At 40.9% G+C, this 16,373-nt stretch overlaps 1 non-coding gene across 1 annotated transcript; it reads right to left on the bottom strand.

Moving 5' to 3' along the window:
• Window positions 1–11,502: 11,502 nt before the first annotated feature.
• Window positions 11,503–11,609, bottom strand: LOC112084704. The gene has a single exon (XR_002898365.1). It is a non-coding gene; the product is annotated as a small nucleolar RNA R71 (small nucleolar RNA).
• Between the last annotated feature and the right edge of the window lie 4,764 nt (window positions 11,610–16,373).

Here is a 16,373-nt window from a genome sequence, read left to right on the forward strand (position 1 = left end):
CACAGCCTTGTCTTAATCCCCGTGAACTTCCAAAGTACCCTGCTAATTCACCATTGATTTGCACTGAGAAGGACGCAGATGATATACACAGCCGAATCCAATGGATATACTCATCTGGGAAAGCCATTGCTTTCAAAGTGTTCAACAAAAACTCCCATTGTACTGAATCAAAAGCTTTGGCTATGTCAATCTTCATTGCACATCTAGCTGAGATATTTTCTTTGTGGTAATCCTTGACTAATTCAGTGGCTAGAAGAACATTTTCCATAAGCAATCTATTTTTTACGAAGGCCGATTGATTTGGTAAAATGAACCTTGGAAGAATGATCTTTAGCCTATTAGCCAGGATTTTTGAAATGATTTTGTAGAGGACATTACAGCAGGAGATGGGTCTGTAGTCTCTCATGGTTGTAATTCTTTCTTTTTTGGAATCAATGCCAAAATATTTAAGCTCACTCCTTTGGGTAGGAGCCCCTGTTTAAAGAAAGATTGGACTGCAATAGTGATGTCTCGTCCAAGTATCTACTATGTTTCTTTATAGAACTCTGTAGTGTAACCATCAGGACCTGGTGTTTTTTCTTTTGGCATTGAGAAGAGAACACGCCTGATCTCTTCCTCACAAACCACATGAGTTAGAAGCTCCTTATCAGCATCAGTGCATTGGTAATCTGTAATGTCCTGCAGTTCTTCAACCATCCAACTAGAAAATCTCTCTGGTTGTTCATTTAGAAAACCACTAAAATACTTAATCGCTTCCTCTTTTATGTCCTCTGCACTTATTTTAATAGATCCATCAGAACCTTGAACTTCTCCAATGTGGTTCCTCAGAGCTCTGGCTTTTATTGCATTGAAGAACACTCGAGTGTTTTGATCCCCAGCTTTTAACCAGGCCAGCTTTGCCTTTTGCCTCAAGTATTTCTCCTCCGCACTAGCAAGTCGTTTGCATAGTAATCTCGTGCAGCTCACAGAGTCTGCAATAAGCGTCCCTGGTTCGTTTTGTGATATTGCTGAGCATATCCTTCTCCATAGCTCGAATGGGGTTTTTGAGAGACTTTAACTTCTTTGAGAGTCTGTAGAGAGACGAAGTTGAATGGAAGAGAGGTTGAGTTCTGCTCCATATAGTTTGGGTCTGCTCCATATAGTTTGGGTCTGCTCCATAAACACCGGATATTGGACTAGAGCATTAGTGAATTTGAAGGGCCTCTTTTCTCTTGATTCTCTTTCTTTAAGATGTATGCGGCATCTAAGGTGGTCTGAACAGCCACCAGCCCCAAACACACAATATGACTTTGCATTCTTTGTGATCCAATCACCATTTACTAAGACTCTGTCCAATAATTTCTTACTGATCAATCCCGATGTCCGTTTGTTAGTCCAAGTAAATTTAGGACCGTGATAACTTAGATCCAGCAGTTCACAATATCCCACTGCTTCTTGGAAGTATCTCATTCCTAGAGGCACGGTGGGATTATCTTCAAACGCAGAATGTTCTTATCCCTCCAAGATTTCGTTAAAGTCTCTGCATATGATCCAGGGTTTGCCTCTGAACAAGCCTGAGTCGTGGTGATTTTTCATATCTTAATTTCCACAACAATTTTCTGTCTTCCACTGTATTTGAAGCATAAAAAAATGTGACCAGATAAAGCTCATCACTATTCTCTTTCATTACCGAACAAGAAATCATCTGTGCAGACTTGTATACGGGCGTGACACGCACATTCTGTCTCCATAAAACCCACAACCTCCCGAGCATGTGATGCTCGTAGTTTCCCATCCAGTACCAATCTCTAAACACCTCTGAAACTACTTTATTTGCATGTCTTTCCTTCACCTTCGTTTCTAGTAAGCAACCGAAATCAAAACCGCTCCGATCAACCCAATCCTTTACAACTTGATGTTTACTGCGTTTATTGAAGCCTCTAATATTTCAGAAAAATCCAGACATTAAAGTTTTTTGCGAGGGGGACCAGACTTCTGATTGCCTTGGGGGTTAGCCAAGACATTCTTAGTTTGGTTTGTAAACGTTTTCTTCTGAGCTAATCTTTGGGACTGTCTCTTGTTCTGTTCCAAGCTATTATCAGATTCAGACTTGTTTTGTTGTTGAGGTGCAGCAGAATCCTGCGCTACATCAGTTACCGTTTTATTTTCCGTGATCTCATCCTGCTTTTCCACTTGCATTACTGCGTCCTTTGCAATGGGAATATCATTTGCTAAGACCTCTTCTCTAATCTCATCACTGTTAACCTCTTCGTCCTCATCTCCATTTTTTTGTAATGCCATAAACCGCGAGTTAGCAAGGATGCTCACCTCTCCATAAGCCGTGTCTTTGGTAACTTTGTTTGGTGATTGTATCGTTTTAGTGGGTGTAGTCCATTCCCCTTCTTTGATCTCTTTAGGGGAATTTTCGGGGATTTCAACTACGTTACTCATAACTTCCTGTTGCATCTGTTTGTCCTTTGTTCCTCTCAGTATTGAAGTTACCTGAGTTTGAGCTGCTTTTGGACTAGGTGGATCACTCTGTTTTTGTACTTTCTCAAAACACATTCAGTATATTTTTGCCCCCATTTTTCACAGTTAGCACACTTTGCAGGCAACCAAGGATACTCGTAGAAGATCTGAACACAGTTCCCATCCTCCACCTCGAAAGTGTATGATTTTGGCAGCGATTTTGTGAGATCCACTTCAACGAAAACACGAGCTTCTTCAAAGCTTTTGCAGAGCTCGGTATCGGGATGAAGGTGCTTTGGCTCACCAATCGGACTTGTCAGGAAAGAGAGTCCCTTCCACGCAAACATTGATCTGGGAACTTTCTTTACCACCACCCAGAGAGGAATGAATTTCAATTTTGGCTGCATCTTTTCTGTGATTGGACTCCATTTCGATATGATCACCGGCACATCGCATAAGTTCCACATACGTCGTTTAAGTACTCTGTTTCTCACTGTTGCGTCTCTGATCCAAAATTTCATCGTAGTTTTTTCGATCACGTTAACATCAATCCGCACTGTTTGTCTGAAAATGGCCAGATTTTGTTAACCAAGACATGTATTTTTCCTACATATGGTGCCATGTCTAGAAACTTCCCCACCAAGAGATCTTCCCAAAGTGGTGGAGAGTCCTTCAAAACATCGGTTGGGACTTTAATGGTGTCTACTCCATTAACATCCACCACTGTAAATTCATATTTCTGCATCACTTGTCTGTTCTGGACAGCCGCCAACCAAGCTCTACCTTTCGCCGGCGAAACTGTTTCCTTTACCTCACTCTGAATCTGTGAACTCTCTTCGACACTAGCTAGTTTTTCCCCCTCCTCCACTCGTTTCGGTTCCACACCTACCACTGCTTGCTTGTTACTCACTTCCAGATTATCCTTCTGAGTCGAACCCTTGTCACGCCCTGGTGGAGAGGCCGGCGGAGGCAACTTCGTGTTGGAGAAGCAAAGAAACCCTAATCGCCCTGAATATCGCCCTCTTACCAATACTCACCGTTTTAAAATCAAGACCACATTGTTGCTTCGGGAAAATCAAACTTCGACTTGTATTTCTTATGTATTTGGGATTCAGACTTGTGCTACGTATATTGGATTGAGATTTAGTCTTGTGTTATGTATGTTGGATTGGAATTCAGACTTATGTCATGATTTATACAATTTCTATTTCAAATGATTCTCGTTAACATGATGCAAAGCAGAGTTCTTGAATTATAACAATAGGTAACTGTCTGAAAACATATATAATAGCAAACACAAAACCGTTATAATCTTATATCATAGCGACGAAAATTAGTTATGAATTACTGTATTACAGCATTTGACAACACTAAAACTAAATTAAGTATAACAATAATATATACTTATTGTACAAATATCTGTTATAGCCCGAAACATGACTTGTTAAATAGTGTATTACAGTATAATAAAACGCTATAAAGAAATAAATTATAGCTATATAGAATTGCAGTCATAGATGGACCTATCATAGCTAGAATTATAATTCATCATTAAATTTATACAAAAAATAGAGGTGCTATAACAAAATCAATAAAAGCATTCAAATATTGTTACGGTATCACAACATATCATATTCTTCCTGTTCTCTATTCTCTATTCTCTCTTGTCTGTTTTACTCTTCCACACTACAAGAAATATCTACACTCTTAGCACGATATATATATATATATATATATAGTAGAGTGAAGCAGGTACATATATCAACAGATACTGAAAAAATTAATTTTATAGCATTGGTAAATTAATAATTAGGTAACTAACACAGAGAATTGTTTGTTTTATCTATTATTATCCTTCTCATTTTGCTTATTTACACAAATTGCTATTGATTTTTTTTTTTACACATGACATTTTTATAGATACTGTTCAGCATCGTCAACACTATTCATCTAAGACGAAGATATTATTTGTTATTGGATAACTATTCAGTTAACATAAATGATTAAAAAGTTATTAAAAATAATAGTAAAAAGAAGGGCGTCTACATAAAAATATCATACATGCTTTTTTAAATTAAAAAAAGTTAGAATCAATAATATATATAACAAAAAAATTCAAAATATAAAATTAAGAAAATTAACAAATATTATATTAGTAAGATTTACAAGAATAAAAAATATGAGAATCGAATAACAAATAAATATTTATCTCTGATATTCAACGTATATTTTTAAGTGAACGAGTACGTTTTTATACAAAAATTAAAATAGTATTTTTTAATTTTTTATTATCTTGTAAGAAAAATTATACTATTTAGCACAATTAGGTGTAAAAGAAATTAAAAATAATATATCATAAAAAAAACGAAGAAAATATAATATTTTAAACACAAACATTAATTATAAACATAAAATTCAATACAAATTATAAAAATATATTATTTAAAATATAAATTAAAACAAGATCCGCGCATATATGCACGGGTTCTCTCCTAGTATATATGAAAGTTATCGCTATAAGTTTATGTTAATTTTGTTATCATATAATATATTAACATGTTAACAAATATATATGATAATTATAAGTGTTAACAAATATATCAGCTGTTCAGCTTTTGCTCAGGGCATATAATATTTTTATTTTTTTTTACTAATCGGGGCCAAAATTCTCGGATTTTGTTTTGCCGACTACAAAATAAAAAGAATATTTAGGTTTTTCAAAGACGGAAGAAGGTGAACAGCTGAGTTTTCGACTGATCATGTGAGTTTAAAAAAATATTATGGACTTTAGACATTATTTTAATGGATTTATTGTGTTTGTTACCATTTTAAGTAGAGAACGGTACTCCTTAGCCACACTGCGATCGGCAATGACGATGTCATCACCTAACAAAGCGTAGTCGAGAAATGGTCTCGTCTGATGAGGATATGCTCGTAATGCTGCCAACCACACAATAGCATGGTGGGACAACGCGAATAGAGCCCAGGAGCCGTAATAACCCAAAGGTTGACCTGCAACAAACACAACTTCGTCATGCCGTCCAGTAACGGACTTCAAAGAGCATGAGTTGAGTGCTAAGGCACCATTGACAATGCACGATGCCATCATTTGACCGAAAAGGCACGCCATAAGCTCATATATGACTGGAACGGGCCACCGATCGGTAGACCCACGTTCAGTGACTTTGGGTTTTGGAGACCCACGTTCTACCGAACTGAACTAAGAGCGCTTTCTTATCACAATTGATAAGACTGTAAAGACGAGGATTCCTTTTTTTTTTTTATAACCCCAATAAATTTTCCACGCCTATACTATCATATATAATATGAGAAATTGAAAGATTATCTATGTCCAATTTGAATCGATCTCAAATTGATCCCTCCTTACTGCTTAGAGGACAAAGAATAGGTAGGGATGACAGGAGAAGTCTCAGATGATCCTATCATTTGAGGATTCGAACCTGTGACATTTTTGACTCACAACAAAGGCGCTACCAAGCTGCGCTACATCCCTTTCAATTGGTTTACGGTCTCATTGTAGAGAATCCCTGCCCTCTTTTCCACATCCGAGGAACGCCTCCATCGATATCAAATTTCTCTTGCCATTTTTTCTTTTTGCTTTTGATTTATATACTCATCATAATCCCGCCCCTCCTACAAACGCTAACTTACTTATGAGAAAAAGGCTGATAAAGAATCAGCCCTTTGAATTGAATAAGCGAGGCTTTCCCGATAGAAATGCTTGCATGCGAGAGAGATCCCAATTCCGTCTATCCGAAAAAAAGCAAGCCCTGCCGCCAGCTTCCACCCAGACAAAAAAAACATGAGCGCCTAGCGAGAAAGGTTGCTTTACTAAATAATATAAGGCGCGTTAGCGCTTTAGTTTTCAATAAGGTATTTAGTCACTCTACCATTAGGCACTTTAGTGACTCGAGAACTTGTTTCGAGGCACCCTAGTGACTCGACTGAAAAGGAGAGGTTGTGAAACAAACTCGACTAAAAGGAGAGGTATTGATTACTCGAAGCGTAGCGAGAGGTTTCAATAACTTGAGTGAAACGAGAGGAGAGGGGGGAGAAAGTCCAATATTGCAGTAAGTTTGATAATGATCGAGTGACATTGCTTTTTCCCAAGGAATCCCTTATATATGATGAAAAATGGATCTTGTTCTATCGTTGATCAGAGATTTCTCTATGAAAAATACGAATCGGAGTTTGAAGAAGGGGAAGGAGGCCTCGACCCGCAACAGATAGAGGAGGATTTATTCAATCACATAGTTTGGGCTCCTAGAATATGGCGCCCTCGGGGCTTTCTATTTGATTGTATCGAAAGGCCTAATGAATTGGGATTTCCCTATTTGGCCGGGTCATTTCGGGGCAAGCGGATCATTTATGATGAAAAGTATGAGCTTCAAGAGAATGATTCGGAGTTCTTGCAGAGCGGAACCATGCAGTACTAGAGACGAGATAGGTCTTCCAAAGAACAAGGCTTTTTTAGAATAAGCCAATTCATTTGGGACCCTGTAGATCCACTCTTTTTCCTATTCAAAGATCAGCCCTTTGTCTCTGTGTTTTCACATCGAAAATTCTTTGCAGATGAAGAGATGTCAAAGGGGCTTCTTACTTCCCAAACAGATCCTCCTATATCTATATATAAAAGCTGGTTTATCAAGAATACGCAAGAAAAGCACTTCGAATTGTTGATTCAGCGCCAGAGATGGCTTAGAACCAATAGTTCATTATCTAATGGATTTTTCCGCTCTAATACTCTATCCGAGAGTTATCAGTATTTATCAAATCTGTTCCTATCTAACGGAACGCTATTGGATCGAATGACAAAGACATTTTTGAAAAAAAGATGGCTTTTCCCGGATGAAATGAAAATAAGATTCATGTAATGTAACAGGAGAAAGGTTTCCCATTACTTAGCCGGAAAGATATGTGGCCATGAAATAGGGATTAAGTGGAATGGAATTGACTGGGGTGGTAGAGTTGTAGAAACACTTGTTTCTTCCACTTAGCTCCATGGAACAATATGCTACTACTGAAACATGGAAGAATTGAAATCTTAGATCAAAACACTATGTATGGATGGTATGAACTGCCTAAACAAGAATTCTTGAACAGCGAACAACCAGAGCTATTAGTCACTACATCAAAAAAATTTCCATTAATGAAAGATGGAAATCCATTGGAAAATCAAAAATACGCATGTCGGATGAAATTGTTGTTGCTATCTGTTCCAATAATGAATCAACTGAATAACTAAATAAAATAGATAGACCTTTCTCTTCGTCTCAGGTCGATGGATCTTCTCAATTGAAAGATCCCCTATATGGATAATACACATTCCAGTTGACCGAGCCTAATTCTAATTGTTTTGTTCCGAAGTCAAGATATCCACGAAGTGGTTCGCCCTATTCAGATATTCACGACCAAGAAGTACTCGATTCTCTTTAGGATAGGTCCTGAAAGGAGAAGGAAGGCTGGAATGCCACCAGGCGTCTATTATTTCATTCACCCGACCCGATAGTACCAATTTTGGTAACGTCCATTCAGTGCCAAAGTCACTGAATGGGTAAGTCACCAATCCCTAAAACAGACTATGTAATGTACTCTATCTGCTGGGTTATGGGGGGCGTTTTACCAGAGGTTTAGATTGTATCAATCTACCCTTGTGTGATTCCTGTTGAATCATATACTATGGGGCGCAGGGCGGACGATTTCAAAGCGGACTCCCCCTCCCCATTCATTAGATAGAGAAGATCGCCAAGATTTCGCGATCCGCTGCCGAACTTATTCCATTTTAATATTATGCCTTGAAGAGGCGTTCCTCGAACCTCCATGATATGTTCATAATTTGCATCATTTAGGTTGCATAAATCATTCCAAATCATGTTTTATTTCATGTATTTTAGGTCCTTAGGGTTTGTTTTAGAACTTAGGAGATGCATTAGGTACCAATGAGTCTTTGCATGTTTTGAGTGTCTATCAGGTGATTATGGAGCTGAAAAGATGAATCCAGGAGGTGGAATGGTGAGCAGAGCTTGAAAAAGTGGAAAACTTGAGTCTATGGAGGTTATCGGCCATTCTCGCTGGCCAGGAAGGTTTTACCGGCCATTTTCACGTACCGCGAATTAAGTATATCGGCCAAAATCTCCGGGTGCGAACGAGTCTCAGAAATCACCTGTCCGGGGAGCCTTCCGGTCCGATTCAGATGGCGGGTCCTTCATAGAAGTTGGAGAGCATTGAAGCACGGTCTCATAGCAATTGGAATCGTAGAATTCGGACGCGTGAGCAGAGAGATAAGCTCGTCGGAAGAAACCCCTGTCTCGCAGGTATTCCGGACCGAGCAGATCAGTTCTGAAGGATGCGAAGGACGGTGCACTTCCAGGCCGATTCAGCTTCCGGGTCCTTCATGAGAATCATAGACATTTGAGTCTTCTTTCCAGAACGTCCAAGAGCATTCAATTCGGATCTATGAGCAGGAAGATACGGCCTCCGGAATGGACACATGTCTAGACGCCTCTCTCTGGTCGTATACATGCACTGCAAAGATGTGCCCTCCAGGAAGCCTTCCACCTCCCAAGCACTGAAACTTCCTTCACAAAAGTTGGAGATAAATGAGTCCTCTGTCTTCTGCAACCGAAATCATTCAATTCGGACAAGTATCACAGGAGTTACACTCTCCGGAATGCGAAGTGATCTAAGCTGCTCTGGATGCTGCGAGATGGTCTTGCGACTTGGTTAACCCGCAGGCCTGAAGATGAACGCCTGAATGCTGATGCTGCGAGTTGAAATGTGCGGGTAAACTATCACTGGAAGAGGTCTGGAGCTCCCGAGCAAGAGAAATGCTAAGTCCACAATCGTGCGACTTAGGCATGCGAGTCATCCGCGCCTGGATCTATGCCGCACGATCACTCGGAATTCACTCCGACTTGAGCCTGCGACCTAAGTGCAATAGAGACCAACCCGCACAGTTTCTACATCCCCCAGAAACCGGCTCAGCCCTGCGAGTTGGAGAGGAAGGAGACCATGCCGCAGAAACACTCGCAATTTACTCCTAGATAGGCGTGCGGCTCCGACAAGGCGATTCAAGCCTCACAAGACAAGTCTTCATCTACTGCGACTTAGGTGTGCGGCCTGGGACATACTGAACCGACCCGCAGCTTTTCCCACTTTATCCATTAAAGCCGGGTCAGGACCCGGTTTGTTCCGGGCTGACCCGGTTCGTTTTTAAGAAGGTATAAATACTTTTTAGGGTTTTTTGGGGGAGAACTAAGTTTTATTCCCTTTGTCTCTTGCCTCTTTGGTGAAAAGACTCCATTAAGAAGAGAAATATTTTTATTTGAGTGTTGAATCAAGAGAGTTTAAAGGGATCTGGGTGTTTAAAGCTGTTTTCTTTTGAATCTATCATCTCCATCTCCATTTCTCATCATTAATCATGCTAATCTACTCAACTTGCAAAGGTTTAAGAGAGATTAGTATGATTAGTGAGTAGTCACCTTAATGAGGTTCTAGATGTGTAGGTTAGGGTGCTAAAGTGTTAGATTAGGAGTGCTTAGGGCTAGATTCATTGATTCATCTCTCTAAACAGCTGTTCTCTATGCTAGATCCTTGATAATCACTTGAGATCTAGATTCTGGGAATTTCATGCACCAAAAGTGTTTGATGAAATTCCTGAAAGAGTTGTGTTAGAGGTTTAAGTAATTTTTCATCATGGGAATGATTTGTTAAATGCTTGAATGATCATTAAGAGCTGTTTGTTAATGCATATTGATTCATGTTTCACAAATGGGAATTTGGTTTGAAAATGGATTAGTATAGGGGTTAATACCTTCATGAGAGGATTAACCTAGATTAGAGTTCTTAATCATTTGAATCATGTCTCATCATTGTCATTAGCATTTCTAGTTTAACACCAAGGCACCCTAACCAACTATCATGTCTAGAATCTCATGCCTCCATCATATCATATTCACATCATTTGTCATTGTCATTTGTCTTTAAACCTGTTTATGTTTATAGTTGTCTCTAGATTAATCAAAACCTATTCTTGTTTGCTTGAATTCGGACAAGTCTCATAGGAGTTACACTCTCCGGAATGCGAAGTGGTCTAAGCTGCTCTGGATGCTGCGAGATGGGATTGATAGCCCTGAGACCATAAAAAGTCTTATCTATCAATTGGCGCCGTTGCCAAGTTGTGGTTTGATTAGCATTAAGCTCTGATCTGTTCTTGAGATCAAGTGCTTACTTTCTTGTTTTTACTGATTCCTTTCAAGTTCTGTTTGTGATTTCAGGTGTATGAACACCAGGTCTAGATCAAGAAGCTGTGGTCCTCCTTTTCCTCTAAACGACAACATCAACCTTTTGGTACCAAGGAGGAGAAGAGACAGACGTGGTAGACACATTGATCAGACTGAGATGGCAGAACAAGGAGATCACGTGGTAGATATGGAACAACCAGTTCAGGAGCAACAGGCTCAAGGTCAGGGAGCTGGTATTGGAGTTGGTCAGGGGTTTCACCAGGGCAATGTTCAGCAGGAACAGGTGCACCACCAACAAGCCTATGTCCACCAGGGACAGGCTCAGGCTCATCAACAGAGGCATCAGGCCAATGTTCAACAAAGACACCAGGTGCACCACCAACCCCACCCTTTCCAACCACAACAAAGAAGATATGAGCAACCCCAAATCTATGTTGGCAAAAATGACAGGGCCAATGCTCATCAGTATGGAGCTGGTATTCAGGCACCACCTGTGCAGAACAACAACTTTGAAGTGAAAGCATCATTGCTGAATATGGTCCAGAACTCAAAGTTCCATGGGTTAGCAATGGAAGATCCCTTGGAACACTTGGACCAGTTTGATAAGGTGTGTGATCTGACCAAGATAAATGGAGTTTCAGAAGACAGCTTTAAGCTAAGACTATTTCCATTCAGTCTTGGTGATAAAGCTCATCAATGGGAGAAGAATCTTCCAAGAGGCTCCATTCAAACCTGGGAGCAATGCAAGCAAGCCTTCTTATCTAAGTTCTTCTCCACCTCAAGAACTGCAAAACTGAGGAACCAAATCTCTAGCTTCACTCAGCACAGCAATGAAAGTTTTGGTGAAGCATATGAGAGATTCAGGAGCTACACAAACCAATGCCCACACCATGGGTTTAGTGAGGCTTCTCTTCTCAGCACACTGTATAGGGGAGCTCTTCCCAAGATTAGAAACCAGCTGGATACTGCTTCCAATGGGAACTTTCTGGGTAAAGAGATTCATGCTGCTTTAGAGCTAGTGGAGAACTTAGCATTGAGCAATGATACTTATGGTGAAGACTATGACAGATCAAATAGGTCTGAAGGTTCAAGCTCAGAACAGAGGCTCACCAGAGAAGTTAAGGAGTTGAGGAGTGAATTGGACAAGCTGAAATTCACCACTCAGAAGCCAATGCATTTTGTTGGAGAGTATGAGGAACCTTCTCAAATTTTTGAGAACATAAGTGAAGAAGGTCTTACCCAAGAGGAGCTCAACTACATTGGGAATCAGAGGTTCCAAAGATATCAGTATGGTAATGCCAATCCAAACCTCTCTTACAGGAACACCAATGTAGCTAACCCACAAGACCAGGTCTATCCCAATTCTCAAGCTCCAAAGAACTTTGTTCCCAAGACTAACTTTCAAGGGTCATTCCAACCCAAGAATCAATTTGGTCAGAATCAGGGTTTTGGCCAGCAACAACAACCATTTCAGGGCACTGGTTACACTTCACAGCAACCAAAGGCACCACCAGGGTTTGGTCCACCACAGTTCCAACAGCAGGCGCCGGTTCAACAACAGTTTCAGCCACCAATGGTTCAACAGCAGCCACAGATGGGTACAGATATGGTTGGTATTCTGCAACAACTACTTCAGGGTCAACAGACTATGCAGCAGGAAATCAAGGAACTGAAGCAAAACCAGGCATCAAGCTCAAGGAACCAAGGTCACCTACCTGGAAAACCAGAACCCAACCCCAAGGAATATGCTAAAGCCATTACACTGAGGAGTGGCAAGGAGTTACCTGGTATTGAGAACAACAAAGTGATCATTGAGGACAATGATCAACCTGAGGGGGAGGCAGCCTTAAAGGATGATCAAGTTGCTGAGAAACCAAGGTCAGAAAAGGGTAAAGAGGTAGCAAAGGAACCAGAACCAGAGAAGAAGTATGTGCCACCACCTCCATACCAACCCAAGCTCCCATTTCCAGGGAGATTTAAGAAGCAACTAGTGGACAAGGCAAGAGCTGTATTTGAGAAGGCACTCAAAGAGACACCACTCACAATGCCTCTCATTGATGCATTCTTAATGATGCCAAAGATGGGGAAGTTCTTGAAGGATGCTATTCTGAACAAGACAAAAGAGCTTCAAGGCATGGTAGTACTAAGTCATGAATGCAGTGCTATCATTCAGAAGAAGTCCATTCCAAGGAAGTTAACTGATCTAGGGAGCTTCACACTCCCTTGTGCCATTGGACCTCTTCTATTCTCTGGATGTCTTTGTGATTTAGGAGCATCAGTCAGCTTGATGCCATTCTCCATAGCTAAGAAGTTGGGCTTTAGAGTTTTCAAACCCTCAAAGATTTCTCTTATCCTTGCAGATAGATCAGTTAGATTGCCTGTTGGTATGTTGGAAGATCTACCTGTCAAGATAGGTGGTTTTGAGGTTCCAACAGATTTTGTTGTGCTGGAGATGGATGAAGAGCCAGTAGATCCCCTTATCTTGGGCAGGCCATTCTTAGCCACTGCAGGAGCTATTATTGATGTGAGAGGTGGGATAATAGAGCTTCAACTTGGGTCTGAAAAGCTCAAGTTTGATGTGAATGAGATGATGAAGAAGCCCACCATTGAAGGTCAATGTTTCTATGTAGAGACAATGGATCAGTTGGCTGATGAGTTGCTTGAGGAGCTGAACACAGAGGATCCTCTTCAAGCTACTCTGACTCAAGAACAAGGAGACAATGGGCTCTTGGCTGAAGCAAGTGAAGGGTATAAGCTGTATCTGGACAATGCAAGAGAGCTGGGTCCTGAGACAAGGTTTGTGGAGCTGGAACAGAATGGCACTGAGGTTTTGGCAATCCAAGAATCAGTCACCAGCCAAAGCAGCTTGGACCAGGACTGGAATGAGGCTGATGCACCCTCTGTTGAGCTCAAACCTCTACCAACAGGGCTCAGGTATGCTTTCTTAGGACTAAACTCCACATATCCTGTCATCATCAATGATAGCCTATTAGAGGACCAAGAGAGTGCATTGCTGAATGAAATAAGAAAGTTCAGGATAGCCATAGGGTATTCTTTGGCTGATATTAGAGGGATCTCTCCTGACATCTGCACCCATAGGATCCACCTAGAGGACCAATCTATGTCCTCTATTGAGCACCAACGTAGACTTAACCCCAACCTTAGGGAAGTGGTTAAGAAGGAGATACTAAAGCTTCTTGAGGCAGGGATAATTTACCCAATCTCTGACTCAAGATGGGTATCTCCTGTTCATGTTGTGCCCAAGAAAGGTGGGATCACAGTGGTGAAAAACGATAAGGATGAACTCATAGCTCAAAGAACCATAACTGGCCACCGCATGTGCATTGACTATAGGAAATTGAATTCTGCTTCTAGAAAAGATCATTTTCCTTTACCATTCATTGATCAAATGCTTGAAAGGTTAGCTAATCATCCTTATTTTTGTTTTCTCGATGGGTACTCTGGATTTTTCCAAATTCCCATAGATCCAAGAGATCAAGAGAAAACAACATTCACATGCCCTTATGGCACTTATGCTTATAGGAGAATGCCTTTCGGTTTATGTAATGCACCGGCTACTTTTCAAAGGTGTATGATGCACATTTTCTCTGACATTATTGAAGAGAAAGTTGAGGTGTTCATGGATGACTTTAGTGTCTATGGCTCCTCCTTCTCGGATTGTCTCTCTAATTTGACACAGGTGTTGGAGAGATGTGAGCAACACAGCTTGGTGCTGAACTGGGAGAAGTGTCATTTCATGGTGCAAGAAGGGATAGTTCTTGGGCACAAGATCTCTGAAAAGGGCATTGAGGTTGATAAGGCAAAGGTGGAGGTTATGGTGAATCTGCAAACCCCCACTTCAGTTAAAGGGATAAGGAGCTTCCTGGGTCATGCAGGGTTTTATAGAAGATTCATAAAGGACTTCTCAAGGATTGCCAGGCCCTTAACAAGACTGTTGTGCAAGGAGGTGGATTTCATCTTTGATGCTGAATGTGAAGAAGCCTTTAAGTTGATCAAGGAGGCATTGGTTAGTGCACCAATAGTTCAGGCACCAGACTGGTCTCTACCTTTTGAGGTCATGACAGATGCTTCTGACTTTGCTGTTGGAGCAGTACTTGGACAAAAGAAAGACAAGAAGTTGCATGTGATCTACTATGCCAGTAGAACACTTGACTCTGCCCAAGAGAAGTATGCTACAACTGAAAAGGAAATGCTGGCAATAGTTTTTGCCTTTGATAAGTTCAGAAGCTACCTGGTGGGATCAAAGGTCATTGTGTATACTGATCATGCAGCCCTTAGGTATTTGATGACCAAGAAAGATGCCAAGCCAAGGCTGTTGAGATGGGTTCTATTGCTCCAAGAGTTTGATATGGAAGTGCTTGATAAAAAGGGGATTGAGAATGGTGCTGCAGACCATCTCTCAAGGCTGAGGATTGAAGAAAAGGTCCCCATAGATGATGCTTTGCCTGAAGAGTCTCTGATGGTGCTCCATTCATACTTGGAGTTTGAGGAAGTAGAGAGCATTCAAGAAAGGAGGATGCCTTGGTTTGCAGATATAGTGAACTATCTTGCATGTGGGGTGGAGCCCCCTGAATTGGATGCTTACAAGAGGAAAAAGTTCTTCAGAGATGTCCAGAGATACTATTGGGATGAGCCCTACCTCTATGTTCTGAACAAGGATCAGCTATACAGAAGGTGTCTTGCTGAAGAGGAGATGCAACCTGTGTTGCAGGAATGTCATGGTTCTGCTTTTGGAGGTCACATGGGGGCATTCAAAACTGTAGCAAAGGTTCTTCAAAGTGGGTTCTGGTGGCCTACAATGTTCAAAGATGCCCAGTTGGTGGTTTCAGCATGTGATGCCTGTCAGAGGCATGGGAACATATCTAAAAGAAGTGAGATGCCTCAAAACCCCATTCTAGAAGTGGAGATTTTTGATTGTTGGGGGATTGACTTTATGGGACCTTTCATTTCATCCTTTGGAAATCAATACATACTTGTTGCTGTGGACTATGTGTCCAAATGGGTTGAGGCCATTGCTTCCCCTACCAATGATTCCAAGGTTGTAGTAAAGCTGTTTAAGAGCATCATCTTCCCAAGGTTTGGAGTTCCAAGGGTTGTCATTTCTGATGGAGGATCCCATTTTTTGAACAAGACTCTGGAAGGTTTATTGAGAAAGCATGGAGTCAAACACAAGATAGCTACTCCATATCACCCCCAAACTAGTGGCCAAGTAGAGGTATCTAATAGACAGATCAAGGCCATTCTGGAGAGGACTGTTAGCTCAAGCAGAAAAGATTGGAGCAAAAGGCTTGATGATGCATTATGGGCTTACAGGACTGCCTTTAAAACTCCAATTGGAACATCACCATTCAGTCTGCTATATGGGAAGAGCTGCCACCTTCCTGTTGAGTTGGAGTACAAAGCTATGTGGGCTGTGAAGTTTCTAAACTTTGATATCAAAACAGCTCAAGAGAAAAGGATCATGCAACTTCATGAACTTGAGGAGATCAGGCTTGAAGCTTTTGAAAGCTCAAAGATCTATAAGGAGAAGACCAAGGTCCTGCATGATCAAAAGATTCTGAAGAGAGAGTTCAAGTATGGTGATTTGGTCTTGCTTTTCAACTCCAGGCTTAAGTTGTTTCCAGGAAAGCTTAAGTCTAG

This window comes from Eutrema salsugineum, unplaced genomic scaffold (genome assembly GCF_000478725.1).
Source record: "Eutrema salsugineum unplaced genomic scaffold, Eutsalg1_0 scaffold_4, whole genome shotgun sequence".
Taxonomy (NCBI): domain Eukaryota; kingdom Viridiplantae; phylum Streptophyta; class Magnoliopsida; order Brassicales; family Brassicaceae; genus Eutrema; species Eutrema salsugineum.